Source organism: Triticum urartu, chromosome 5A, assembly GCF_056163025.1.
Source record: "Triticum urartu cultivar PI428250 chromosome 5A, HENAU_Tu73, whole genome shotgun sequence".
NCBI classification, from domain to species: Eukaryota; Viridiplantae; Streptophyta; class Magnoliopsida; order Poales; family Poaceae; genus Triticum; species Triticum urartu.
The window spans coordinates 297,036,784-297,064,504 of NC_141877.1; the positions used below are offsets into that span (position 1 = coordinate 297,036,784).

Consider the following 27,721-nt stretch of genomic DNA (forward strand, 5'->3'; position numbering starts at 1 on the left):
TATACTAGAAGAGGGGCACCGGAGGTTGGCTGAGGAGGGCACAACCCACCAGGGTGCGCCAGGGAGCCCAGGCGCGCCCAGGTGGGTTGTGCCCACCTGGTGGGCCCCTTTGGTAGTTATTTGCTCCAATATTCTTAAAATTATCCATAAATTTTCAACTTTTGGAGATGTGCAGAATAGGTAACTCTGATGTAGCTTTTTCATGTCCAGAATTCGGGCTGCGACATTCTCCCTCTTTGTGTAAACCTTGCATATTATGAGAGAAAAAGGCATTAGAATTACTCCATAAAGCATTATTATGCATAAAAACATTATAAATAACAATAGGAAAACATGATGCAAAATGGACATATCAACTCCCCCAAAATAGACCTCGCTTGTCCTCAAGCGAAAACCAAAATCGAAAAACATGTCAACATGCTTAGAGAGATGGAGGTGTCGATAAAAACAAAATACGGACATAGAAGCATCATGCATATTATTATAACAGCAACAAACTTTATCATAAAACTTTATCACATAACTTTTATCATATAACCTCTCATGAACAAGTAACAATTCATCAAAACATTGAAGTAAAAGCATAAACTCTATTGAAAACCAACAAACTATGTTCTCTGTCAATTTTGCAACTACAATTCATCATATTTTCAGGAAGGGTCACGTATCGGAGCCTTTTGGCAAGTCCACATACTCAACCATCATATAATATTTTATGATTGCTAACACTCACAGCATACCCATGAACAAGAAGTTTCAATCGGACACATAGAAATATAGGGGCTTATAGTTTCGCCTCCCAACATATTCACCTCAAGGGTGATGTCAACAATAATAACTCATGCTCACTCATATCCAACTGGATATATGTGCCTACATTTTTCCTCACCACGTGATGCTTGCAACAAGATAAAAATAAAAGGAATAGGGAAGAAAACTTTTGACTCTTAGATAAAAGTAAATGCATAGAAGTAAAAGATAGGCCCTTCGCAGAGGGAAGCAGAGGTTGTCATGCACTTATTTGTTTGTATGACAAATCCATTAATGCAAAAGAACGTCATGTTATATTGCCCCTTATGATGACAACTTTTATTATGCAGTCTGTTGCTTTTATTATTTTGCCATCACAAGTTCGTACAACGCTCAATTTTCTCTTACACTAAATGATCCAACACATTTAGAAGCAATTTTTATTGCCTTATTGCACCGATGACAACTTACTTGAAGGATCTTACTCAATCCATAGGGAGGTATGGTGGACTCTCAAAACAAGATTTTGGGTTTAAGGGTTTTTCGATGCACAAGTAGTATCTCTACTTAGTGCGGAATTTTTGGCTAGCAAAGATATTGAGCAAGCACCACATGTTAAAGTATCTATGACAATATAACTTCTATGTGAATACGAACAAACATAAATCATTATGTTGTCTTCCTTGTCCAATGTCAACTATTTTGACACAATATATTTAATGGGAGCTCACAATCATATAAGATGTCCAAGATAGTGTATTTGCATGTGAATCTTCTCTTCCCTTTTTAATTCTTTCATGAATTGCATCATTGACCAATGCTATGTTTGTCAATCTCCAATAAATTTTACCACTTATACTTTTCCTTATGTGATGTCATTACTTACCATAAGATTAGCATATGATCTTTTCATTTATTTTTCTTTCTCTTTACTGAAACATTAAAGTAAAGAAACATAACTCAAACTACTCTTTATTATATATCTCGCACACGATTACATTGATAGATTACTAAGCAGGAACTCAAAATGAAAGGATTGAACTAAACTTTTATTCCACTACTTCAAAAGATAACTGAAGATCAAACTAAAATAGATAAAAGCAAAGGTGATGATACGATACCATGACACCTCCCCCAAGCTTGGCACAAGCCAAGGGGAGTGCCCATACCATGAACTCAAGTCTCCTTTGGTGATGAAGAAGGTGGTGGTGGTGATGAGGTAGTAGCAATCTTATCTTCCGGTTTCCATGGCAATGGCTCACCGTCATAAGAGGAGGAGCGAGTCTCGCAAGTCCTGCAACTGACAGCCAAACTCATACCTTTAAACCTTGCCTCATATTCAAAGACTTGGTTTTGAAGATCATAGATTTGGCTTTGCAGAAAGTTGATTTGCTCGTTGAAGGTGAAGACGATGTCCTTCATGGATTTGCCATCCACCTTGAGATCATGGGTGTAATCCGCGATCATGAGGTGATTGGCATTGAGTCCATGTTCCACCATCCCCTTACACTTGAAGACCTCCTGCTCCATAGCTTCGAGCCTAGCATCCACGGTCCCCATTCCCTTGGGACCCTGGACGTCCCGGATGTGGAGCACCCCCTCACGCATCTCAATGTCTTGAGGGTGCTGCATCACCTCCGCAAATACGGGTTGATGACATTCTCGAAGAACTTGTCCTTGGAGGAGCTCGAAGCGGCCATGGTGATCTAGATCTGTCAGAAAACAACAAGAAAGAAGAACATGATCTTTCTCCACGATACGGCGGTCAATACGTCCGAGGGGTATATAAAGATTTTTTTATCTTGGGTAACAAGCAAACAGGAGGAAAATGGAGTCGGGAAGGTTCCCGAGGTGGGCACAACCCACCTGGGCATACCAGGGGGGCCAAGCGCACCCTGGTGTCATGTGCCCTCCTTGGGTGCCTTCCTCGTTGATGACCCACAAGTATAGGGGATCTATCGCAGTCTTTTTGATAAGTAAGAGTGTTGAACCCAACGAGGAGCAGAAGGAAATGACAAGTGGTTTTCACCAAGGTATTCTCTGCAAGCACTGAAATTATCGGTAACAGATAGTTTTGTGATAAGATAAATCGTAACGGGTAACAAGTAAATAAAGTAACTAAGGGTCAGCAAGGTGGTGCAATCCTTTTTGTAGCAAAGGACAAGCCTAGACGAACTCTTATATAAAGCAAAGCGCTCCCGAGGACACATGGGAATTACTGTCAAGTTAGTTTTCATCATGCTCATATGATTCACGTTCGTTACTTTGATAATTTGATATGTGGGTGGAACGGTGCTTGGGTGCTGCCCTTCCTTGGACAAGCCTCCCACTTATGATTAACCCCTCTCGCAAGCATCCACAACTACGAAAGAAGTATTAAGGTAAACCTAACCATAGCATGAAACATATTGATCCAAATCAGCCCCTTACGAAGTAACGCATAAACTAGGGTTTAAGGTTCTATCACTCTAGCAACCCATCATCTACTTATTACTTCCCAATGCCTTCCCCTAGGCCCAAATAATGGTGAAGTGTCATGTAGTCGACGTTCACATAACACCACTAGAGGAGAGACAACATACATCTCATCAAAATATCAAACGAATACCAAATTCACATGATTACTTATAACAAGAATTCTCCCATGTCCTCAGGAACAAACATAACTACTCACACATATTTATGATCAAGATCAGAGGAGTATTAATTATCATTAAGGATCTGAAAATATAATCTTCCACCGGATAAACCGACTATCATCAACTACAAGGAGTAATCAACACTACTAGCAACCCACAGGTACCAATCTGAGGTTTTAGGACCAAGATCGAATACAAGAGATGAACTAGGGTTTGAGAGGAGATGGTGCTGGTGAAGATGTTGATGGAGATTGACCCCCTCTCGATGAGGATCGTTGGTGATGACGATGGCTTCGATTTCCCCCTCCCGGAGGGATGTTTCCTCGGCAGAACAGCTCCGCCGGAGCCCTAGATTGGTTCTGCCCAGGTTCCACCTCGAGACGGTGGCGCTTCGTCCTGAAAGCTTCCTTCTGATTTTTCCAGGTCAAAACACACCATATAGCCAAATATGAGCACCGGAGGCCTGCCAGGGGGCCCACAAGGTCGGGGGGTAGGGCGCGCCCTCCACCCTTGTGGCTGGCTGGTGGCCCCCATCTGGTATTTCTTCACCCAATATTTTTTATATATTCCAAAAACATGCTACATGAAGTTTCAAGAATTTTGGAGTTGTGCATAATAGTCTCTAATATTGCTCCTTTTCCAGTACAGAATTCCAGCTGTCGACATTCTCCCTCTTGATGTAAACCTTATAAAATAAGAGAGAATAGGCATAAGTATTGTGATATAATGTGTAATAACAGCCCATAATGCAATAAATATCAATATAAAAGCATGATGCAAAATGGATGTATCACTCGCTGTTTCTTATTTTCCTAAATTTTAAAATATTCCAAAACTGACAGAAAATATTTTTGCGGATTTTTTGGAGTCCGTTTACTTAGCGTATCACGTACCTCGTCCTTTTTAGTATGCTGGAGTGTTCCGGAAGGTCTCTTTTATGTGTTCCTCCGGTGTCATGGTTTGAATAATATTGCTTTCAACATCAATAGGTGTACCTGAGATATAGTGTTTAATTCTTTGGCCATTGACCACCTTCGGGTTAGTACCTTCGGCATTATTTATTTTAATAGCTCTAGAGCGGTAAACCTCCTCGATGATATATCATCCTTCCCATTTAGAGAGAAGTTTTCCTGCGAAGAATCTAAAATGAGAGTTGGACGAAAGAACATATTCTCCAACTTTGACCTGCTTTTGGATTCTTTTATCATGCCATCTTTTAACTTTTTCTTTAAATAATTTGGCATTTTCATAGGCTTGAGTTCTCCATTCATCTAGTGATATAATATCAAATAACCTCTTTTCACCGGCAAGTTTGAAATCATAGTTGAGTTCTTTGATTGCCCAATATGCTTTATGTTCCAACTCAAGAGGCAAATGACAAGCTTTTCCGTAAACCATTTTATAAGGAGACATACCCATAGGATTTTTATATGCTGTTCTATAGGCCCAAAGTGCATCATCCAATTTCTTAGACCAATTCTTTCGGGACCTATTAACAGTTTTTTTATAATATTAGTTTTATTTCTCTATTGCTAAGTTCAACTTGACCACTAGATTCAGGATGATAGGGTGATGCAATTCTATGGTTAACATAATACTTAGCAAGCATTTTATGGAAAGCACCATGAATAATGTGTGAACCACCATCAGTCGTCAAATATCTAGGGACTCCAAACCTCGGGAAAATAACTTCTTTAAGCATTTTAATGGAAGTGTTATGATCAACACTACTAGTTGGAATAGCTTCTACCCACTTAGTAACATAATCAACAGCAACCAAAATATGTTTATACCCATTGGAGGAAGGAAAAGGTCCCATATAATCAAAACCCCAAACATCAAATGGTTCAACAGCAAGTGAATAATTCATAGACATTTCTTGACGCTTACCAATATCACCAATTCGTTGGCATTCATCACAAGATAAAACAAACTTACGGGCATCCTTGAAGAGAGTAGGCCAATAAAAACCAGATTGCAATACCTTGTCAGCAGTTCTATCTCCCGCATGATGCCCTCCATAAGCTCCGGAGTGACATTTCCGTAGGATTTGTTCCTGTTCATGCTCAGGTACACAACATCTAACAATACCATCTACTCCTTTATAAAGATGTGGGTCATCCCAAAAGTAATGTCTTAAATCATAGAAGAATTTTTTTTTCTTTTGTTGGTATGTGAAGCTAGGTGGTATGTATTTAGCAAAAATATAATTAGCATAGTCAGCATACCAAGGAGTGTTATGATAAACATTTATTGCAGCTAATTGCTCATCAGGAAAACTATCATCAATAGGTAGTGGGTCATCAAGAATATTTTCTAACCTAGACAAGTTATTAGCTACGGGGTTCTCGGCTCCTTTCCTATCAGTAATATGTAAATCAAATTCTTGTAGCAAGAGAACCCACCTAATAAGTCTAGGTTTAGCATCTTTCTTTTCCATAAGATATTTTATAGCAACATGATCAGGGTGAACAATTACTTTGGAATCAACAATGTAAGATCTGAATTTATCACAAGCAAACACAACTGCTAAAAATTATTTTTCAATGGTAACATAATTTCTTTGGGCACTGTCTAGAGTTTTGCTAGCATAATGAATAACATTCAATTTTTTATCAACTCTTTATCCTAGAACAGCACCAACAGCATAATCACTAGCATCACACATAATTTCAAAAGGTAAGTTCCAATCAGGTGGTTGAACACTAGGTGCAGTTGTTAAGGCTTTCTTAAGTGTTTCAAAGGCTTCTACACAATCATTATTAAAAAAATGGAACATCCTTTTGTAAAAGATTTGTAAGAGGCCTAGAATTTTAGAGAAGTCTTTAATAAACCTCCTATAGAAACCAACATGACCGAGGAAACTACAAATACCTTTAATATCTCTGGGACATGGCATTTTCTCAATTGCATCAACTTTAGCTTTTGTCCACCTCAATACCTCGTTCAAAAAATTTATGCCCCAAAACAATACCTTCATTAACCATAAAGTGGCACTTCTCCCAGTTCAAGACATTTTTATTTTTCTCACATATCTGCAAAACTCAATCAAGGTTACTCAAGCAATCATCAAAAGAAGTTCCATATATAGAAAAATCGTCCATGAAAACCTCAACAATCGTTTCACAAAAATCAGAGAATATAACAGTCATACATCTTTGAAAGGTAGCAGGTGCATTGCATAAACCAAAAGTCATACATCTATTAGCATAAGTTCCAAAAGGGCAAGTAAAGGTGGTTTTCTCTTGATCAGGTTGTGAAACAGGTATTTGAGAAAAACCAGAATATCCATCAAGAAAACAAAAGTGTGTGTGCTTAGATAGTCTTTCTAGCATTTGATCAATAAAAGGCAAAGGGTAATGATCTTTCCTAGTTGCTTTATTTAATTTTCTAAAATCAATAACCATTCTATAGCCAGTAACAATTCTTTGTGGGATAAGTTCATTTTTATCATTAGGAATAACAGTAATACCTCCCTTCTTAGGGACACAACGAACGGGGCTTACCCATCTACTATCAGTTATTGGATAGATTATACCTGCTTCTAGAAGCTTTAATATTTCAGTTCTTACCACTTCTTTCATTTTAGGATTCAAACGTCGATGATGATCAACAATGGGTTTAGCATCAGGTTCCATATTAATCTTGTGCTGACAGAGAGTGGGACTAATGCCCTTAAGATCATCAAGAGTATATAAAATAGAAGCTCGGTGCTTCTTCAGAATTTTCAATAATCTTTCTTCTTCGTGTTCTGAAAGGTTAGCACTAATAAAAACAGGATGTATCTTTTTCTCATCAAGATAAGCATATTTCAATGTGTCAGGCAATTGTTTCAATTCAAACACGGGATCACCTTTAGGTGGAGGAGGACCTCCTAGAGTTTCAATAGGGAAATTGTGTTTAAGCAGAGGTCTTTGTTCAAAGAAATTTTTATCTACTTCATTTATTTCATGCATATGCATATCATTTTCATGGTCTAGCAAATATTGTTCTAGTGGATCGGTAGGAGGCACGACAATAGAAGCAAGACCAATTATTTCAACCTTACTAGGTAATTCTTTCTTATGAATTTGTCCATTAAACTTGGAAAAATTGAATTCATGAGACTCATCGCCAAAACTAACACTGACAGTTTGTTTATGACAATGTATAGTAGCATTGATAGTGTTCAAGAAAGGTCTACCAAAGGTAATGGGACAAAAATCATCTTGTGGGGAACCAAGGACAAGAAAATCAGTAGGGTATTTTATGTTCCCACACAAGACTACAACATCTCTAACAAACTCAAGTGGTGTGATGGTGTCTCTATTAGCAAGTTTAATAGTAACATCTATGTCTTCTATTTCAGCGGGTGCTATATCATTCATAATTTCTTGGTATAGGGTAAAAGGAATAGCACTCACACTAGCACCTAAATCACATAAACCATGATAACAATGATCTCCAATTTTAACTGAGACGACAGGCATGCCAACAACGGGTCTATGTTTATCTTTTTTCATCAGGTTTGGCACTTCTAGTAGCTTCATCACAGAAGTAAATAACATGCCCACCAATATTTTCTACCAAGAGATATTTGACCATAGAAACACTAGGTTCTACTTTAATTTGTTCAACAGGTTCAGGTGCTCTAATATTACTTTTGCGAACCACAGTAGAAACCTTAGCATGTTCCTTTATCCTAACAGGGAAAGGTGGTTTTTCAATATAAGCGGTAGGAACAACTGGGTCAACATTGTAAATAATAGTTTCATCTTTATCTATGATCGGTTCTTGAGTTTCTTATTTAATAGGTGGGTGATATTTGAACCACTTCTCCTTAGGAAGATCAACATGAGTAGCAAAAGATTCATAGAAAGAGGCTACTATATCAGAGTCAAGTCCATATTTAGTGCTAAATTTCTGAAAAGCATCGATATTCATAAAATATTTAACACAATCAAATTCAAGCTTAATACCTGACTCTTTACCTTTTCGAGTTCCCAATCTTAAGAGTTGCATTTAATTCTTTATAAAAGATCCCACCTGAATTCAATAGTCTTCTTCATAAAAGAACCAGTACAGGAAGTATCGAGCATGGATTGATCATCACGAGAAAGCCGAGCATAAAAATTCTGAATGATAATTTCTCTCGAGAGCTCATGATTGGGGCTTGAATATAACATGGACTTAAGCCTCTGCCAAACTAGAGCGATACTTTCTCCTTGACGAGGCCAAAAATTATATATATAATTCCAATCACGATGAACTAGATGCATAGGATAATTTTTTTGGATGAAATTCCAATTTCAATCGATTCCAGTTCCACGATCCAATATTATCACATAGACTATACCATGCCAATGCTTTTCCCTTCAAAGATAAAGGGCAAACCTTCTTCTTAGCTTCATCTCCGTGCAAACCAGCAAGCTTAAATAATCCACAAATTTCATCCACATATATCAAGTGCATATCAGGATGTTTAGTTCCATCTCCTGCATAAGGATTAACTAGTAGTTCTTCTATCATACCCGAGGGAATTGTTGGGGAATGTAGCATGTAATTTCAAAAAAATTCCTACGATCATGCAAGATCTATCTAGGAGATGCATAGCAATGAGAGGGGGAGAGTGTGTCCACGTACCCTCGTAGACCGAAAGCAGAAGCGTTAGATTAACGCGGTTGATGTAATCGAACGTCTTCACCATCCAACTGATCAAGTACCGAATGTACGACACCTCCGAGTTCAGCACACGTTCAGCTCGATGACGTCCCTTGAACTCTTGCTCTAGCAAAGTGTTGAGGGAGAGTTTCGCCAGCACGACAGCGTGGTGACGGTGATGGTGATGTGATCCGCGCAGGGCTTCGCCTAAGCACTACGACAATATGTCCGGAGGAGTAAACTGTGGAGGGGGGCACCGCACACGGCTAAGAAACAATTTTTGCTTATGTGGGGTGCCCCCTACCCCCATATAAAAAGGAGGAGAGGGAGGAGGCCGGCCAAGGGGCGCGCCATAAGGGGAGGACCGACTAGGACTCCTAGTCCAAGTCGGCCACCCTTCCTTTCTTCCAGACGGGGAAAGGGGAGCCGCGCCCCTTCCCCTTGTCCAATTCGGACAACCCATGGGGGTGCGCCTCCCCTTGTGGGCTTCCCTCTCTCTCCCCTATGGCCCATGTTGGCCCATTACTTCCCCCGAGGGGGGGGGGGGTTCCAGTAACCTCCCGGTACTCCGAAAAATACCCGAACCACTCCGAAACCATTCTGTGACCGAATACCATCGTCCAATACATCAATCTTAACCTCTCTACCATTTCGAGACTCCTCGTCATCTCCGTGATCTCATCCGGGACTCCGAACAACATTCGGTCACCAAATCACATAACCCATATAATACAAAATCATCATCGAACGTTAAGCGTGCGGACCCTATGGGTTCGAGAACTATGTAGACATGACCGAGACACCTCTCCGGTCAATAACCAACAGCGGAACTAGGATGCTCATATTGGTTCCCACATATTCTACGAAGATCTTTATCGGTCATACTGTAATGACAACGTACGTTATTCCCTTTGTCATCGGTATGTTACTTGCCCGAGATTCGATCATCGGTATCTTCATACCTAGTTCAATCTCGTTACCACCAAGTCTCTTTACTCATTCCGTAATGCATCATCCCACAACTAACTCATTAGTCACATTGCTTGCAAGGCTTATTATGATGTGCACTACCGAGAGGGCCCAGATATACCTCTCCGATACTCGGAGTGACAAATCCTAATCTCGATCTATGCCAACCCAACAAACACCTTCGGAGATACCTGTAGAGCATCTTTATAATCACCCAGTTACGTTGTGACGTTTGATAGCACACAAGGTATTCCTCCGGTATCCAGGAGTTGCATAATCTCATAGTCGAAGGAATATGTATTTGACATGAAGAAAGCAATAGCAATAAAACTGAACGATCAACATGCTAAGCTAACACATGGGTCTTGTCCATCACATCATTCTCCTAATGATGTGATCCCGTTCATCAAATGACAACACATGTCTATGGTTAGGAAACTTAACCATCTTTGATTAACGAGCTAGTCTAGTAGAGGCTTACTAGGGACACTGTGTTTTGTCTATGTATCCACACGTGTATCAAGTTTCCGGTTAATACAATTCTAGCATGAATAATAAACATTTATCATGATATAAGGAAATATAAAATAACAACTTTATTATTGCCTCTAGGGCATATTTTCTTCAAGAATTCATAACCAATATTTTTCAGTAGGTGCAGTAAGTTGAGGGGCAACTAATTGTGGTTCCGGTCGAGGTGAAGATACCCCGAACAAACCCCTCAAAGGATGCTTCTCCATAGAAACTAGTAACAATAAATTTCAGCACGTAGTAATAATTTTTCCTTACCAATTTTTACTTACCAAGAGCGCTTCACTCCCTGGCAACGGCACTAGAAAAGAGCCTTGATGACCCACAAGTATAGGGGATTAATCGTAGTCCTTTCGATAAGTAAGATTTTCGAACCCAATGAGGAGCAGAAGGAAATGACAAGTGGTTTTCAGCAAGGTATTATCTGCAAGCACTGAAATAGTCGGTAACAGGTAGTTTGATAGGAAGATAATTTGTAACGAGCAAGTAACGGTAACGGTAAATAAAGTGCAGCAAGGTAGCCCAATCCTTTTGTGGCAAATGACAAGCCAAAAAAGTCTCTTATAATAAGCAAAGAGTTCTTAAGGGTACACGGGAATCTCATCACATCAGTTTCATCATTTTGGTTTGATTTGTGTTCGCTACTTTGATAATTTGATATGTGGGTGGACCGGTGCTTAGGTGCTGTTCTTATTTGAACAAAACTCCTACTTATGATTAAACCCCTCGGAAGCATCTACAACTACGAGAAAAGTATTAAGATAAAATCTAACCATAGCATTAAACTTTTGGATCCAATTCGGTCCCTTACGAAGTAGCGCATAAACTAGGGTTTAAGCTTCTGTCACTGTAGCAACCCATCATCTAATAACTACTCCACAATGCATTCCCTTAGTCCCAAATATGGTGAAGTGCCATGTAGTCGACGTTCGCATGACACTACTAAGGGAATCACAGCATACATATCATTAAAATATCGAACACATATCAAGTTCACATGATTACTTGCAACATGACTTCTCCCGTGACATCAAGAACAAAAGTAACTACTCACAAATAATAATCATGCTCAAGATCAGAGGGGTATTAAATAGCATAATGGATGTGAACATATAATCTTCCACCAAATAAACCATATAGTGATCAATTACAAGATGTAATCAACACTACTAGTCACCCACAAGTACCAATCTAAGGTTCCGGTACAAAGATTGAACACAAGAGATGAACTAGGGTTTGAGAGGAGATTGTGTTGCTGAAGATGTTGACGGAGATAGCCCTCCCAAAGATGGGAGAGTTGTTGGTGATGACGATGACGATGATTTCCCCCTCTGGGAGGGAAGTCCCCCCCAGCGGAATCGCTCCGCCGGAGGGCAAAAATGCTCCTGCCCAAGTTCCGCCTCGAGATGGCGGCGCTTCATCCAGAAAGCCCTCCCCTTATTTTTTTCTAGGTCAAAATGACTTATATACCAGAAGAGGGGCACCGTAGGTGGGCCGAGGAGGGCACAACCCACTAGGGCACGCCTGGGCTCCCTGGCGCGTCCAGGTGGGTTGTGCCCACCTGGTGGGCCCCCTTTGGTACTTATTTGCTCCAATATTCTTCGTATATTAGAAAACAATTCTTCGTAAATTTTCAGCTCATTTGGGGATGTGTAGAATAGGTAACTCCTGCGTAGCGTTTTCAGGTCCAGAATTCCAGCTGCCGGCATTCTCCATCTTTGTGTAAACCTTGCATATTATGAGAGAAAAGGCATTAGAATTACTCCATAAAGCATTATTATGCATAAAAACATTATAAATAACAGTAGGAAAACATGATGCAAAATTGATGTATCAATACCCGGTATTACCCGATATTCATCGAAACCCTTCTGGTGACCCGAAACGCTTCCAGATCCTCTGGGAACTGTTCTGGATATTCATGAAATAATTTCACAAATATATTCTCGTGACTCCTATGCTACTAATACTCAACAGACCGTGATTGCCTTAAGCTTGTGACCCCGTTGGTTTGGTAACTCACAGACATGAACAAAATCGTCCGTTCAATGACCGAGAGCGGGACCTTGGACGTCCATATCGTTCCCTATGCGTACTCGAATGATATTCGAGTGAACGTTTGGTTATCATGTGATGTTCCCTTTGCTTCGTGATACTTCACAAACCAGGGATGTATCGGTATCCTGCTGAGTTATCACCATGCTCACTATAAGAATCCTCGTTAACGATTTTGTTCTTCTTTCTCGTTATTGTGTTCCGGCATCCCTGTGAGGAAGTCACCTGTGTTTGGCCAGACAATGATTGATGCCGTCACACTGAGAGGGCCCTAAAAATATCTCTCCATCGTCGGAGGAGCAAATCCCACTCTCGAGCTATCCGGCCACTTGTCAAACTTTCTGATGAACCTGTAAGTTGTCGTTATGATCACCGTGTTACATGTGACGTTTGAGCAATCCCAAAACCCACTGTACGGTAAGAAGTGACCATGATACTCTCATGGTCTAAGGAGAGAAATCACACGTTAACACTCTGTGTTATTACAATTTAATACAGACGATATTATCTCAATTCACAACAAACAAGATTGGGCTGATCACTCCATTCATCAGACAAGAATAATATTGTATCTCCCCTACGAGACTAGCACACAACCAATTGCTTGTAGGTGGGAAGTAACTTGAGAATTGATTTCCATCAAAATGATCCCACCATTCTGTCCCCAGGTAGGTTGTTGAAATGGTAAGCTTCCCAAATCTTGTGTACCCAAGGAATATCTTATGTGTTGAGGAATTTGTGGAGGTGTTTCATAAGTAGGCCTTGGTTATGGGTAGAGATGTCCAATACCCTTAAACCACCATGACTCGGGTTTGCAAACCTCCTCCCATGGTTGTGAAACAAGTTAAGTGAAAAGTGAAAATGTAGGTTCTAAGATTGTGAAATAGTAACTATCGAAAGTGAAATTGTAATGTATCAGTGTGAAACTGATTATTTCAAAATGTGGAATATATGTTCCAATTTAAACATGGTTGAAAAATATCAAATATTAGTCTCATTTTAAAGGTTTTGGTGCAAGAAGTTCAAATATAAAAAAAATCAAAAATAAACATATGATTTTAAAAGATATGAATATTTTAAATTAGTCAAGTGGAAAGAAAATGTTAGATTTACTGTCTGAGAGAAGAGAGAATGGGTCTGCCATATTAGGGTTACATTACGGTGGTGCTCCTGCATGTAAAGTTACATAGTGGTGGGCCAGCTGCTGAAATCTTATACTCTTTCTTAAACAAGGGAAACGTTCCTTATACAAAAACATATATAAGTATACGTTGTGAGGTGTGACTTGCTGATTGGCTCGGTAGGTGCCGGTCCGCTCAATTTTCCACTTCGCCTTCTCCTGCTAGATCGAGTGCTCGGACTTGTCAGCCAGCGTACCGTCAGTGCTGACCTCACAATTGTTGACCCAGTCAAGGAACTCAGGGAGCTGGTGGTGATTGGTGAGCTTCGTCTCCAAGCACGCTCACGGTCACACCTCACTCTGACTCTTTCCAGCTCGACGATCAGCTCGACGATTTTCCCAACCTTTTAAGAGCCACACACACACACGCGGCACACACACTACCCGATCGACTTGCCTTGTCATGGCCGACGCGGAACGCCAGCAGCACGGCCCAGGCGACGGCGGGCGCCCCCACTTCCTCATCGTGGCCTACGGCATCCAGAGCCACCTCAACCCGTGCCGCGTCCTCGCGCGCCGCCTCCTGCAGCTACACGATGCAGACGGCTCAGGCCCCGTCCTCGCCACGCTCTCGGTCCCGCTCTTCACCCACCGCCGCATGTTCCCTTCGTCCGGCAACGGCGAGCCGGAGGGGCCGGAGGCCGCAGACGGTGCCATCTCTTGCGTTGCCTTCTCCGACGGCGTCGACGACGGCACCACCGCCAGGGGCCCCGAGGAGAGGGCGCGCCGCCGCCGCGCGTCCGCCGAGAGCCTCTTTGCGGTCGTCGCGCGGCTCGCCTCCCGCGGCCGGCCCGTTACGTGCATCGTGTGCAGCATGATGCTCCCCTGGGCACTGGACGTCGCGCGGGAGCGCGACATCCCGTTGGCCGTGTTTTGGATACAGCCGGCAACCGTCCTCGCCACCTACTACCACTACTTCCACGGCTACGGCGAGCTCATCGCGTCCCACGCCGCCGACCCCGCGTACGAGGTGACTCTGCCCGGGCTCAGCCGGCCTCTCAGGATCCGCGACTTCCCGTCATTCCTCGTCGACACCACCGGAGGTGAGGTGGGCAAGGTCGTCAACGCGGTGTTCTGTGAGCTGTTCGAGTTCATGGACGAGCAGAGGCGGAATGTCAAGGTCCTCGTGAACACTTTCGACGAACTGGAGCCGGCGGCGCTGGCGGCCATGAGGGAGCACTTGGATGTGTTCGCCGTCGGCCCCGTGGTCGGGTCGTCGGCCGAGGCGCGGATCCATCTGTTCAACCACGCCGGTGCCGACAAGACGAGGTACATGGAGTGGCTCGGGGCGCAGCCGGAGAGGTCGGTGGTGTACGTCTCGTTCGGCAGCATATGGACGTACAGCAAGCAGCAGATGGAGGAGATCGCGGACGGGCTGCGGCGGTGCGGACGGCCGTACCTGCTCGTGGTGCGCAAGGACGGGCGGCAGGAGGACGTGAGCCGCTGCCTCGAGGACGTCGTGCAGGAGAGGAAGGGCATGGTGGTGGAGTGGTGCGACCAGCCGGAGGTCCTCTCGCACCCGTCCGTGGGGTGCTTCGTCACCCACTGCGGGTGGAACTCGACGCTGGAGGCCATGGCACTGGGTGTGGCTGTCGTCGCCGCGCCGAGCATGTTCGACCAGCCGACGAACGCGATGTTGATAGAGGAGGAGTGGGCTGCCGGCGTTAGGGGAGAGCGCAACGGCGAGGGCATCTTCTCCGGGCCGGAGCTGGCGAGGTGCGTTGAGCTGGTCATGGGCGACGGCGCGAGGGCCGTGGAGGTCAGGAAAAAAGTGGAGTCTCGGAAAGGGATGGCGCGGGATGCAATGGCTCCCGGAGGGCCGGCGGAAAGAAACCTCCGAAGCTTCGTCATGGAGGTCCAAAGTTCGGATGAAGCTCGCAGGAAGGATACAAACACCATAAGTCCACCACCATGACGAAATCGATGCCAAACATAGACTATAGATTCGCACAGTCATTCTAATCAACTCGGGATTTAAATACTCGTTTAGGATTTGCATGTGTATGTTTTAAGGGCTTTGCTACACCTACGTACAACACCCCGTAAACCTACCTGAAGGCTGACTTGGCCTGGTTTAATTGGAACAGAAAACGGCCCGGGCCCCACCCAGGAGAATCAGGGGCGGAAGAGAATTAAATTATAGAAAGTTACATAAGAGTACGTAACAATTTTACGTAGGTGTAAGATTATTGATGTTTTAAGATGCCCAGCGCAGAGCGAATGGATATTGTCCTGACAGGATGGACATGGTTTGTCCTTTTCTCGTTGATACTCCCTCTGCCTCGAAGTTTTTTTTTCAAGAGTACGCAAATTGCGTACCTTAGCTTTATAGACGAGAGAGGTTTATATACAAGAAATACAAGCGGTATGCACCGCCACACACAGCAGGCACATCAACCCCACCACTCCACACGCTAGGCTACTACTCTATACCATGTTAATCTCCTCTCCCTCTCTCCGATGCCCATAGCATGATTTCCTGATGGATTATATCAGCCGCTTCCCACTCGTTGGCGATGTTGCTGTTGCGAAATACCCTGCCATTTCTCTGTTTTCAGAGGTTCCAACAGACTGAAATGCAGATTGTGCCGAATCCTATCTGGTATCTCTTGTCAGTGCGTTTCCTAGCAGATACCCACCAATCACCTAATGTGTCTTCCGTGGTCGGTAGCAAAGCTACTTCGATACCAAACTTCCTGAAGCACAGAAACCACACTTGTCTCGCATAAGCGCATTGCAAGAGTATATGATTCACCTTGTCCTCCTCCTGGTTGCAAAGGAAACAAGCCGAGCTTTGATCTTGCAATCCATGTCTCTGTCGGTGATCCGATGTCCAAACTCTGTACTGAAGGGCAAGCCACATGAAAAGTTTGCAGGTCAGCGTTGCCCAACTACGCCAGACAGCCGAGGCACATTGGAATCTTACTCCCCCTTCACACATCATTTTGTACGCAAATTTTGCCGAGTACTTGCCGCTTGCATCCCATTGCCAGATTCGGAGTGTCCTCTGTGTCAGGGGCAAGCTCCATATGTACCAGCACTTCCCACAGCCGGATGAACTGCAGGAGCTCCTCTGTATTCATCTCCCCCATGATATCTTGTGTCCATGCATGAAGGTACATGGCCTCCTTCACTTTCCTCCTGTTAACCACCTGCTGCCGCACTTTGTTTGACAAGTAGCGGGGCGATCTCCTTCACGCAAGCGTAGTTGATCCAACGATCTCTCTAGAACAGCACCCTAGATCCTTCCCCGACTTCCCATTTAACCAAGCTATCAAAGGCCATCATCACTTGCTTGTGTGTGCAATAGTTGAGCCCTTGCCAGGGACGCGAGCTGTCCGTACGCTTCAACCACTCCCACCTTAACCTGAGCGCTATCCCTTGTTTGTAAAGATCCACCACCCCGGGACCTCCCAGTTGTTTTGGCCGGCAAACCCGACGCCGCGCTACCGCACACTTGCCGCCCTGAATCTCTTCGGAACCTGCCCAGAAGAATGCATGTCATACTTTATCCACTCTTTCCAGCGCCCACTTCGGCGCTTCCGCCACGATCAGGTGGTGAGTGGGTCTGGCCCGCACAACCTGGTTCACCAGAATGAGGCGTCCGGGCCTTGTGACGAGGCCTCTCTGCCATCCTGGCATCATCTTAAGCACGTTATCCACAATAGGCTGCCATTCTGATCGCTGTGAGTTGTTTGATCCCCAAATGCAGCCCTAGGTATCTGGTGGGGAAAGTCTCGAGCTTCCATGGCAAGGACTGCCGCACCAGCTCCTCCTCAGCCTCCTCCGATCTGATCATAATAGCTGAGGATTTGGTGAAGTTAACCTTGAGACCCGATGCCTCACCGAATAATCTCAGAGCCTCCTGAACAAACCACATATCTGATATGCTCGGCCTTATGAACATCACTACATCATCAGCATACAGAGAGGGCCTCTGTATCGGAGCGCAGCCGGGGATATTGCTGATTGCGTTCATCTCCTGTGCCTTCAAAATCATAGCAGTGAGGACGTCCATCGCAATGACAAAGAGCAAGGGCGAGATGGAGTCCCCCTGCCTCAGTCCCCACGCATGCATAAACTTCCTGCCAACACATCCATTGACTACCACTTTTGAACTTGCTGCCCTGAGCAGCGTAGCAATCCATGATCTCCAAGTGCTCGAGAAGCCCTTGGCTCGCAGCACTTCGAATAAGATTGGCCAGGACAATGAGTCGAAGGCACGCGAGATATCCAGCTTTAGCATCACACTCTTCGTCTTCCTTTTGTGAAGTTTCCTTGCAAGTTGCCTAACTAGCAAGAAGTTGTCATGGATATTCCAACCCCTAATAAACGCCGATTGGTTTGCATGTACCAGCTCTCCCATGCGCGAGCAAAGCCTGGAAGCCAGAAGTTTAGACGCTAACTTTGGAATGCTATGGACCAGGCAGATTGGCTTGAAGTCGTTGATATGGCATGCCTCCGGCTTTTTGGGGATCAAGGTGATCAGAGCTGATTCAACCTTCCAAACCCTCTCCCATTGTTGAGGAACAACTTGTTCGACGCTGCCATCACATCACCTTTCATAATCGCCCAAGCACGCTGAAAGAAGACACCAACGAACCCATTTGGCCCTAGCGCGTGATCTGAGGGCATGTCCCTCACCACTTTCCAAATCTCCTCTTCCTGGAAGACCAAATCTTGGTCATCTAGGTCGATCGGTGTCGGATTTCGGGTTCCGGCAAAACCCTTGAGGTTGGAACTCTGGGGTGCGTGTCGGTGTCAAAACCGGCGGATCTCAGGTAGGGGGCCCCGAACTGTGCGTCTAAGGCGGATGGTAACAGGAGGCAGGGGACACGATGTTTACCCAGGTTTGGGCCCTCTTGAAGGAGGTAATACCCTACGTCCTGCTTGATTGTTATTGATGATATGAGTATTACAAGAGTTGATCTACCACGAGATCATAGAGGCTAAACCCTAGAAACTAGCCTATGGTATGATTGTATGTTGTCCTACGGACTAAACCCTCCGATTTATATAGACACCAGAGGGGGCTAGGGTTACACAGAGTCGGTTACAAGGGAGGAGATCTACATATCTGTATTACCTAGCTTGCCTTCCACGCCAAGGAGAGTCCCATCCGGACACGGGACGAAGTCTTCAATCTTGTATCTTCATAGTCCAACAGTCCGGCCAAAGGATATAGTCCGGCTGTCTGGAGACCCCCTAATCTAGGACTCCCTCAGTAGCCCCTGAACTAGGCTTCAATGGCGATGAGTCCGGTGCGCAGTTTTGTCTTCGGCATTGCAAGGTGGGTTCCTCCTCCTAATACTTCCATGGAAGATTTTGAACACAAGGATAGTGTCCGGCCCTGCAAAATAATTTCCACATACCGCCGTAGAGAGAATAATATTTCCACAAATCTAATCTGCTGACGCGTTTTGACAGCACGACGTCACGTCATGGCTCGGTCATTATTCGAACCATTTTTCTCAACCAGCACTGCACATATCACGAGGCAGTTTTCTTGACACGTCTTGTCGAAGCAGAGATCGTGTCCATCTTATTACGGGATTCTCATCAATAAGGACGTGGGTAACCCACTCGTGCCCGTTGGCATGACTCCTCGATTTTAGGCGAGTCCAAAATGGACGCGAGGAGGACGCTTGCTATACAACTTCTTTATAAAGAGGCCAAGACCCGTCCCTTTTTCCTCTCGCGCTCAATCGAATCCTTCCCCCAGCTCGAGTTCCAACACCCCAGGCTCAAGTGTGGTGGTTCGGACCTTCAACCATGTCCAGATCCAACCTCCAACGTCGATGGATGCCTTCCTCTGTCACAGAGGAGGACATCAAGAAGCTGAGAGAGGCCAGATATCTGACCGCCAAAATTTCGCACAGGCTGCCTGCCCGAGGGCAGGTCATCCCCACTCCCGAACCCAACGAGAGTGTTGTGTTCGTCTCTCACTTCCTCCGAGGACTAGGCCTCGCTCTGGATCCCTTTGTTAGGGGACTCATGTTCTATTACAGGCTGGATTTCCATGATCTGGCCCCGGATTCCCTCCTTCACATCTCGTCGTTCATCGTCGTATGTGAGGCCTTCCTCCGCATTACCCCTCACTTCGGCCTATGGCTCAAGACCTTCAATGTGAAGCCGAAGATGATTGAGGGGTGGCAGGCAGAGTGTGGAGGTGCTGTAATAAGCAAAAGCGCTGATGATCCATGGCCAGAGGGTTCCTTTCCAGAGGTGTCCAATTTGTGGCAGCGGGAGTGGTTTTATATCACAGCTCCCCGAAGTGCCAAGTGGGCAGCCGTCCCTGTCTTTCGCTCGGGCCCCCACCACAACTGACGTCATGGATCAGCGAGGGGCTAAACTGGGGTCCAGTAAAGGATGTGCCGATATTGCAGAGCCGCATCCGAGATCTCATTGAGAGAGACGTCAACCTGGTCACGGTGATGCAGGTCATGCTAGTTCGCCAGGATCCCGCCTTGCAAACGTAGACCTCTCTGTTTGTGGGAGTTCAACCCGGAGGGACCGCGAATCATTCAGCACTTCCTTGGCATGACGCTTGAGGAGATGTACAAGTTGTTCTTCGGACCATAAATAAAGTGTCCGGACACCACCGAGGATGCGGGTCTGAGCTGTAATCGCCCGGATACCCAAGTAAGTAATTCCATGGCCGAACATGCTGTTTCACTTATTTATCATAACATCATTCTGAAAAGTTGCTCTTTGACCAGGACTGGATAACAAAGGCGAAGATGATCAGGTGTTCGGCCCCCCTTCCTGAGGGCTTGGCCAATCCAGTACTAGATAGAATGCTGGAGCCGGCGCCTTATCAGGTACCCTCGAAGGAAGATAAAGGGTGGAATAAAGAGGCCGAAAGCGAGCCTCACTCACTACTCGTCCCAACCGGGGGAATGAGCGCCTCTGCGAAGGAGGATAACCAGGGAGAAGAATCTGACATTCCCTCTCCCGGGGGAAGGAAGAGGACCACCTCTGAAGATCCGGAAACAGAAGTTTCCAAACGAGGGAAGAAATCTTCGCCAGAGGGTCCTGCCCCGAGGGGCACCCTTGCCGCACAGTGTCCGCAAGGGAATCAGCCCTTTACCGAGCTGTAAGTAATCGAAAAGTACTTAGTAGTGAAAATATCCTACCTTACTTCTGAAGACAATAACTGAAGCTTATATCTTGTAGTTTGGATCGTAGCCCTTCTCGACGGAGTTCGTCTTCGGCGGATCTTCTTCCAGAGATGATGGAGAGCGAAACACCTCCCCCTGCCACCCCGCCTCATGAGGCGGGCGAGCCTGAAGTGTCGTCGCAGAGGGTTTCTCCTGATCCGCCAAGGCCAGAGGGTAATCCCTTGGCCACCCAGAGTCCTCAGTATTCGGCTCCTAAAGAGAGCAACAGAAAGAGTCTGGAACCGTACAGTGTCCGGTCGGACGCACTGAAGGATATTATGGAGCAAGCGGCCATCTCAGAAGTGCATCGTACGCTAATGAGTACGGTAGTTGAAAGGATTTCATCCGCTGAAAGCGGATTGCATGAAGCTTTTATGAGTCTGCTGAAAGGCTTCGAGGTACATGAAATAGTATATGTTTTTGACGGTGCCGCACACGTTAGGTGTACCCTATGTAGATAGTAGCCCCTGAGACTCTGATTGTCGTCGAAAACGGCGGCGAACAGAGGATCATAGTCCCCGGTAATAACCAGACCGCCTTTATGTACAGGTGGCTGAAGCTCCAGTGGCTAGCCGGACTGATGGGTTTGCCGAACTAAAGCGACAACTTGATGCGGCAGATGCTGACATCGTTCTTGTCAACAAGCGGCTTGACGAGGCACGGGGTAAGTGATTTCTTCGGTGATCAACGCATAGTAAGAGGAGCATGATGCCAGTATCTTTAATATGTTGTGACTACAGATGGAGTTGCCACTATGGAGACCCTTCGGGTAGAGCTTGCCCGAGCCAAGGAACAAGCAAGGAATAGCGATGCGGCTGCTCTAAAGGCAGTCGAAGAGCTGCGGGCCGAACTGTCCACGCATCGCCAGAGCAATGAAAGGATAGCCAAGATGGCCATTGAGTTGAAAGATGCCGCTGACCATTACCAGCTTCTTGAGAAAGAAAGCCGAGCGAGGGCGACAGACCTGGAAAAGGCCATGGTAGCAGCCAAGAAGCCCGCTCTAAAATCAGAGCGACGAAGGAGGAGTTGCATCAAGCTGCGGATATCGTGGCTGGGAAGCCCTTCTTGTTGCGGACTAAGTTCGGAGATCCGAAGTATGCTCCTCTTGATCAACCATGGAGTTCGGCAGACGCCTATGTGGATTTGGCGGCAAGTGCTGCTGATGCGGCCGAGTACTTCAAGGATCAAAAAGATCGCGAAGTGGAAAAGCTGTTCTGGTCACAGTTCCATGCTCCAGTGCGTCCGCTGCTATTGAATGAGCGAATGGCCGAGTGGGCCGAGCTCCATAGGTTGTCCGGACTCGCCATGAGGTCCGTTGTAGATCAACCGTGGCCGGGAGGGCCAAGGCCGAATAGTTACTTTAGTTTAGTGCAACAATTCCTTGGTCCTGTGCCGCACATTGATGCTATGAAGAGGTCGGCGTGCATAAAGGGTGCGCGGATGGCCTTTGCCCGTGTCAAGACATACTGGGTAGAGATGGAGGCCACCCCTGTTGCAACACAGGGTTCGGCTGTGGGACGACTGGCTACCGAGCACTACTTTGAAGAAGTTCTTGAAGGCGCTCATTCGATAGAGGCTCAGTGCTCGAAGAATATTATGTTCTAGTGACATGTACTCCCATTGTAGGAACAATGTTTTATTGAGTCATCAAGGCTGTCTTTATACTTTTGCCTGAAAGTATTATGATGCCTCCTGTGCGGCCGTTTATGTATATATGTATATAACCTAAAAGTTTGCAGTCGTCGGCTTCCGCCCCCACGCATATAATGCGGGGGTGTTCGCAAAAAACGCGTATTCACACTTGATCCAACGTCTTGGTCCATTAAGGAGGTGGTAGCGCAGCGAACGAGGCAATCAGACTATATTGCTTTAACACTTCCACTTAGCCATAGGAGTTTGATGGTGGGGCTACTATATAGCCCCTGGTACTTCTGCGCTCGTCCGAATACGGGGCGCGTACGTACATGACCGGGAAACAACCCTTCGTTAATGTGGAGGAATCCCGAAGATTCCGCTGAGTCATCGAGTGGTTGACCAGTCTCGCACTATAATCATGACAGTCAGTTTTCGACTTTCTCTACTGAGGTGTTCATCCGGATGAACCAGGACACAATCGCAGTAGTTCTCCCAGTGCTACCTTAGCCGATATAGCGGAACGTAAGGTACCAAAACATGGGAGCCAGGTAAACCCAACATTTGACCAAAGACATGATTCGGAGCTGATGCATATAAGGCCAAACTCGCGGCGCCCTAAGGTATTCGGTCTTTATAACATATGCCGGGCTGAACAATGCCCTTAGTAATAAATCCCAGGTGTCCAGGTACGTGCAATATCCTGACGTGGCCACATGCCAATACGTCGGCATCCTTCTCGGTTGTATTGAGTATCCGGAGGATGTGAACAACACGAGACAGTAAAAAAGGTTTACACAGGGTCTTAATCTAAAAAGAAACCTTTGAGCGGGCCCCTGTTGCACGTCTGCGCCTGTGTCTCCGTTGTGCCGTGTCCTGGATGGGTGTAGCACAATTGTCATCTGTAAAAGAGAAGAACTTAGGTGAAAGTTGTCATGCCAGAAGATTGGTTATTGTCAATAAACCATCAAAATTCAAGATAAGTCAAGTTGAGCCGGACTAGCCCTGATTACACACGGGAAGCCCCTGGTACCGTCTAGGAGGGTTTGATCATCAAACCAATCTCATGTATATGTAGTGGTGCACCAGACTCGTCTAACCGTGTCCGTGGTCTTGACGACCTGTCATTTTTTCTGGTTGGTGAGGCCGTCTAGTGCTCGGCAGCTAAAGCCGCTGCACATTCTTCCACGCATAGAGCACGCTCAGTATTTCCGCTAACTGTGATGGTGCCATGTGGACCGGGCATCTTAAGCTTGAGAGAAGCGTAATGCGGGATTGCATTAAAACGAGCGAAAGCCGCTCTTTCGAGTAGTGCCTGATAGCTACTTTGGAATGGAGCGATGTAGAAAGTTAAGCTTTCGCTTCAGAAGTTGTCGGAAGAACCGAATACAACCTCTAGTAATAGAGAGCCCATGCCGCGGGCCTCTAGGCCTGGTATTACTCCCTTGAAGGTAGTAGTACGGTGGCTTATTTTTGTGGGGTCTATCCCCATTTTGCGGTCTATGTCCTGATATATCAGATTTAGACCACTGCCGCCGTCCATGAGGGCTCATGTGAGATGGTATCCGTTTATTATTGGGTCTAACACCAAGGCAGCCAATCCTTCGTGTCGGATGCTTGTCGCGTGATCCCCACGATCAAAAGTGATCGGGCAGGCCAACCAGGGGTTGAACCTAGGGATGACGGGCTCTATGGTGCGTGTGTCTCGGAGTGCATGTTTGCTTCTCCTATTCGTCACATGGATCATGTTGACTATTTTAACCTCTAGTGGGAATTTTTTCTGCCCTCCAGTGCTTTGCTGGCGAGGCTCGTCCTCGTCTTCGCTTGGTGTCTCCCCCCTTGTGTTCGACATTTAGCTTACCTGCCTGCTTGAAGACCCAGCATTCTCTGTGGGTGTGATTTGCAGGTTTATCGGGGGTGCCATGAATCTGACATAGTTTGTCAAGAATCTTGTTTAGGCCAGACGGTTCGTCTCTGCTGCCTTTGAAAGGCTTTTTCCACTGGCCTGGCCGAGAGCCCCTAAATCCGGCGTTTACCGCCGTATTATCTAGGCTATCTTCTTTATTTCGACGCTTGTTTTTATTGCGTCGTGGTTTTCCATTGCCATCCCTGACTTCGGATGTGCTTGGTTCGCTGGTGCTACTGCGAGCTAACCAGCTGTCTTCGCTCGCACAAAAGCGGGTCATGAGACTTGTTAGAGTTGCCATTGTTCTCGGTTTTTCTTGGCCGAGGTGTCTGGCGAGCCATCCGTCTCGGACGCTGTGTTTGAAAGCTGCTAAGGCTTCGGCGTCCGGACAGTCGATGATTCGGTTCTTCTTGGTGAGAAACCTGTTCCAAAGCTTTCGGGCGGACTCTCCGAACTGTTGAATTATATGACTTAAATCTTATGCATCCGGAGGTCGGACGTAGGTCCCTTGAAAATTAGCCCGAAAAGCATCCTCGAGCTCCTCCCAACTTCCAGTTGAGTTTTCGGGGAGGCTTTTTAGCCAGTGCCGAGCTGGTCCTTTAAGCTTGAGGGGCAGGTATTTAATGGCATGGATATCATCTCCGCGAGCCATATGGATATGGAGGATAAAGTCCTCAATCCAGACCCCAGGGTCTGTGGTCCCGTCGTACGCCTCTATGTTCACTGGTTTGAATCCTTCTGGGAATTCGTGGTCCAGCACCTCATCGGTGAAACATAGGGGGTGTGCGGCACCCCTGTACTTGGATGTACCATGGCGTTCGGACGGTTGTGGTATTTGGTTTTGATTTTGTGCCGGAGCACGCTTCCTAGATCCATAGATGGATCTGGTCATACCGGATTTTTGGCGCAAGTCCTCACGTACATCGTGTGTTGACTTATGTGCGTATTTGTTATCCGCTCTATCGTGGTCACAAGGTGGTGGATCCGGCTGGTTGGCCATTTCATTTTTTGGCTATGTGGGCTCTAAGGCCTCGTCGTCGAATTCAGGTAACAGCTTGCGCTTTGGATAGCTCTTTGTGTGGTAACTTCCACCATACTTTGCTTCGTTGTCGAGCACTTTGTTCCACCTGCTGTTGAGTGTATTTTGTGTGGCCCTAAGCCTTTGCTTCTACTTCTTTAGACTCCTCGCTGTGGCAATAAGCCTTCTGCGGAGGTTCTCTTGCTCCAAGTGCGTTTCCAGGATGATGTGTGCATCTTCATCCGGACTGTTTTCCTCCCCAGAGGGGGTTTGATGAGGTTTATACTCGGCGTCGCCGTGTTCGGACGTCGGATCCGTACTATGTTTGCCGCTTGCGGCTTCATCGTGCTCTGCCTCCGGGGCTATGTGGTCGTCGCTTCCTCTGGAGTCGACTGGAGTGTTATTTTCTCTTGCGCTGTTATCGCTGTTTTTGCTATGGCGGGACTTAGAGCGGCGCCGCTGACGTCGGCACTTGGGTTGCTTCTTGGAGGGGCCATCCTCCACTGTCTCTTCGCCATTGCCTTCTTTGGGTGTATCCACCATGTAAATGTCATGTGATGAAGTGGCTGTCCGGTGCCCTGTGGGCGCTGGTTGCTGTTCGTCTCCTGCATCTTTGTCCATGCTGTCGATGTCTTCGGAGTCGAAGTTGAGCATGTCGGTTAAGTCGTCGACAGTGGCTACTAAGTGGGTGGTGGGCGGGCAGCGAATTTCTTCGTCGTCCGTATCCCATTCTAGCCGGCAAAACCCTTGAGGTTCGAACTCTGGGGTGCGTGTCGGTGTCAAAACCTGCGGATCTCGGGTAGGGGGTCCCGAACTGTGCGTCTAAGGCGGATGGTAACAGGAGGCGGGGGACACGATGTTTACCCAGGTTTGGGCCCTCTTGAAGGAGGTAATACCCTACGTCCTGCTTGATTGTTCTTGATGATATGAGTATTACAAGAGTTGATCTACCATGAGATCGTAGAGGCTAAACCCTAGAAACTAGCCTATGGTATGATTGTATGTTGTCCTACGGACTAAACCCTCAGGTTTATGTAGACACCGGAGGGGGCTAGGATTACACAGAGTCGTTTACAAGGGAGGAGATCTACATATCCGTATTGCCTAGCTTGCCTTCCACGCCAAGGAGAGTCCCATCCGGACACGGGACGAAGTCTTCAATCTTGTATCTTCATAGTCCAACAGTCCGGCCAAAGGATATAGTCCGGCTGCCCGGAGACCCCCTAATCCAGGACTACCTCAGTGCGCACGAAGATCTCTCCTCCCCTAGCCCACGCTCTCACCACAATCTCAAAGCTCAGCTCGTCGAACTCGCAGAACAAAGGACACAGGGTTTATACTAGTTCGGGCCACCGATGTGGTGTAATACCCTACTCCAGTGTGGTGTGGTGGATTGCCTCTTGGGATGAGGATGAACGAGTACAAGGGAAGAACATCCTCCTGAGGGGAGGTGTCTTTGAGCTCGGTGAGCTTGTGTGGTTGAGGATGATCTGAATGGTCCAAGACCAGTTCCCCCCTTCCTACGGTGATGGCTAGTTCTATTTATAGAGGCCCTGGTCCTCTTCCCACATGTAGGTGGGAAGGGATCCAACAACGGCCAAATTTGAAGGGAGACAACTAGTACAAGTTATCCTGACAAAAGGTGGTCTTCGCCTGCCAAAGGCTCTGGTGGTGACGCCGTCCTGGGCTCCATGGTGACCTCTGTCCTGCCGTCCTTCTGGTCTTGGTCTTGTTGCACCAATATGGAAACCTTTGCCTGATGCCTTGGGACTCCTCACCTGCACTTGGCTCTTTAGCACCAAAGAGGAAACAAGTACACTGTGTGCTGGTTCCCGCCTGGCCATGGTCATCATGGCTTGCGTCACAGGGACCTCGCGACGTGCCCCTTGACTTGATCTCTCCGCCCCTCGCGAGCCAGCCTGGTGATGCCGCTCCCGAGGAGGTCTTTGTTGGGGAACATAGTAATTTCAAAAAAATTCCCACGCACACGCAAGATCATTGTGATGCATAGCAACGAGAGGGGAGAGTGTTGTCCACGTACCCTCGTAGACCAAAAGCGGAGGCGTTAGCACAACGCAGTTGATGTAGTCGTACGTCTTCACGATCCGACCGATCAAGTACCGAACACACGGCACCTCCGAGTTCAGCACACGTTCAGCCCGATGACGTCCCTCGAACTCCGATCCAGCCGAGTGTTGAGGGAGAGTTTCGTCAGCACGACGGCGTGGTGATGATGATGAT

At 46.3% G+C, this 27,721-nt stretch overlaps 1 pseudogene; it reads left to right on the forward strand.

Moving 5' to 3' along the window:
• Nucleotides 1-14,086: 14,086 nt before the first annotated feature.
• Nucleotides 14,087-16,035, forward strand: LOC125508584 (UDP-glycosyltransferase 75C1 pseudogene; annotated as a pseudogene).
• Nucleotides 16,036-27,721: the final 11,686 nt, after the last annotated feature.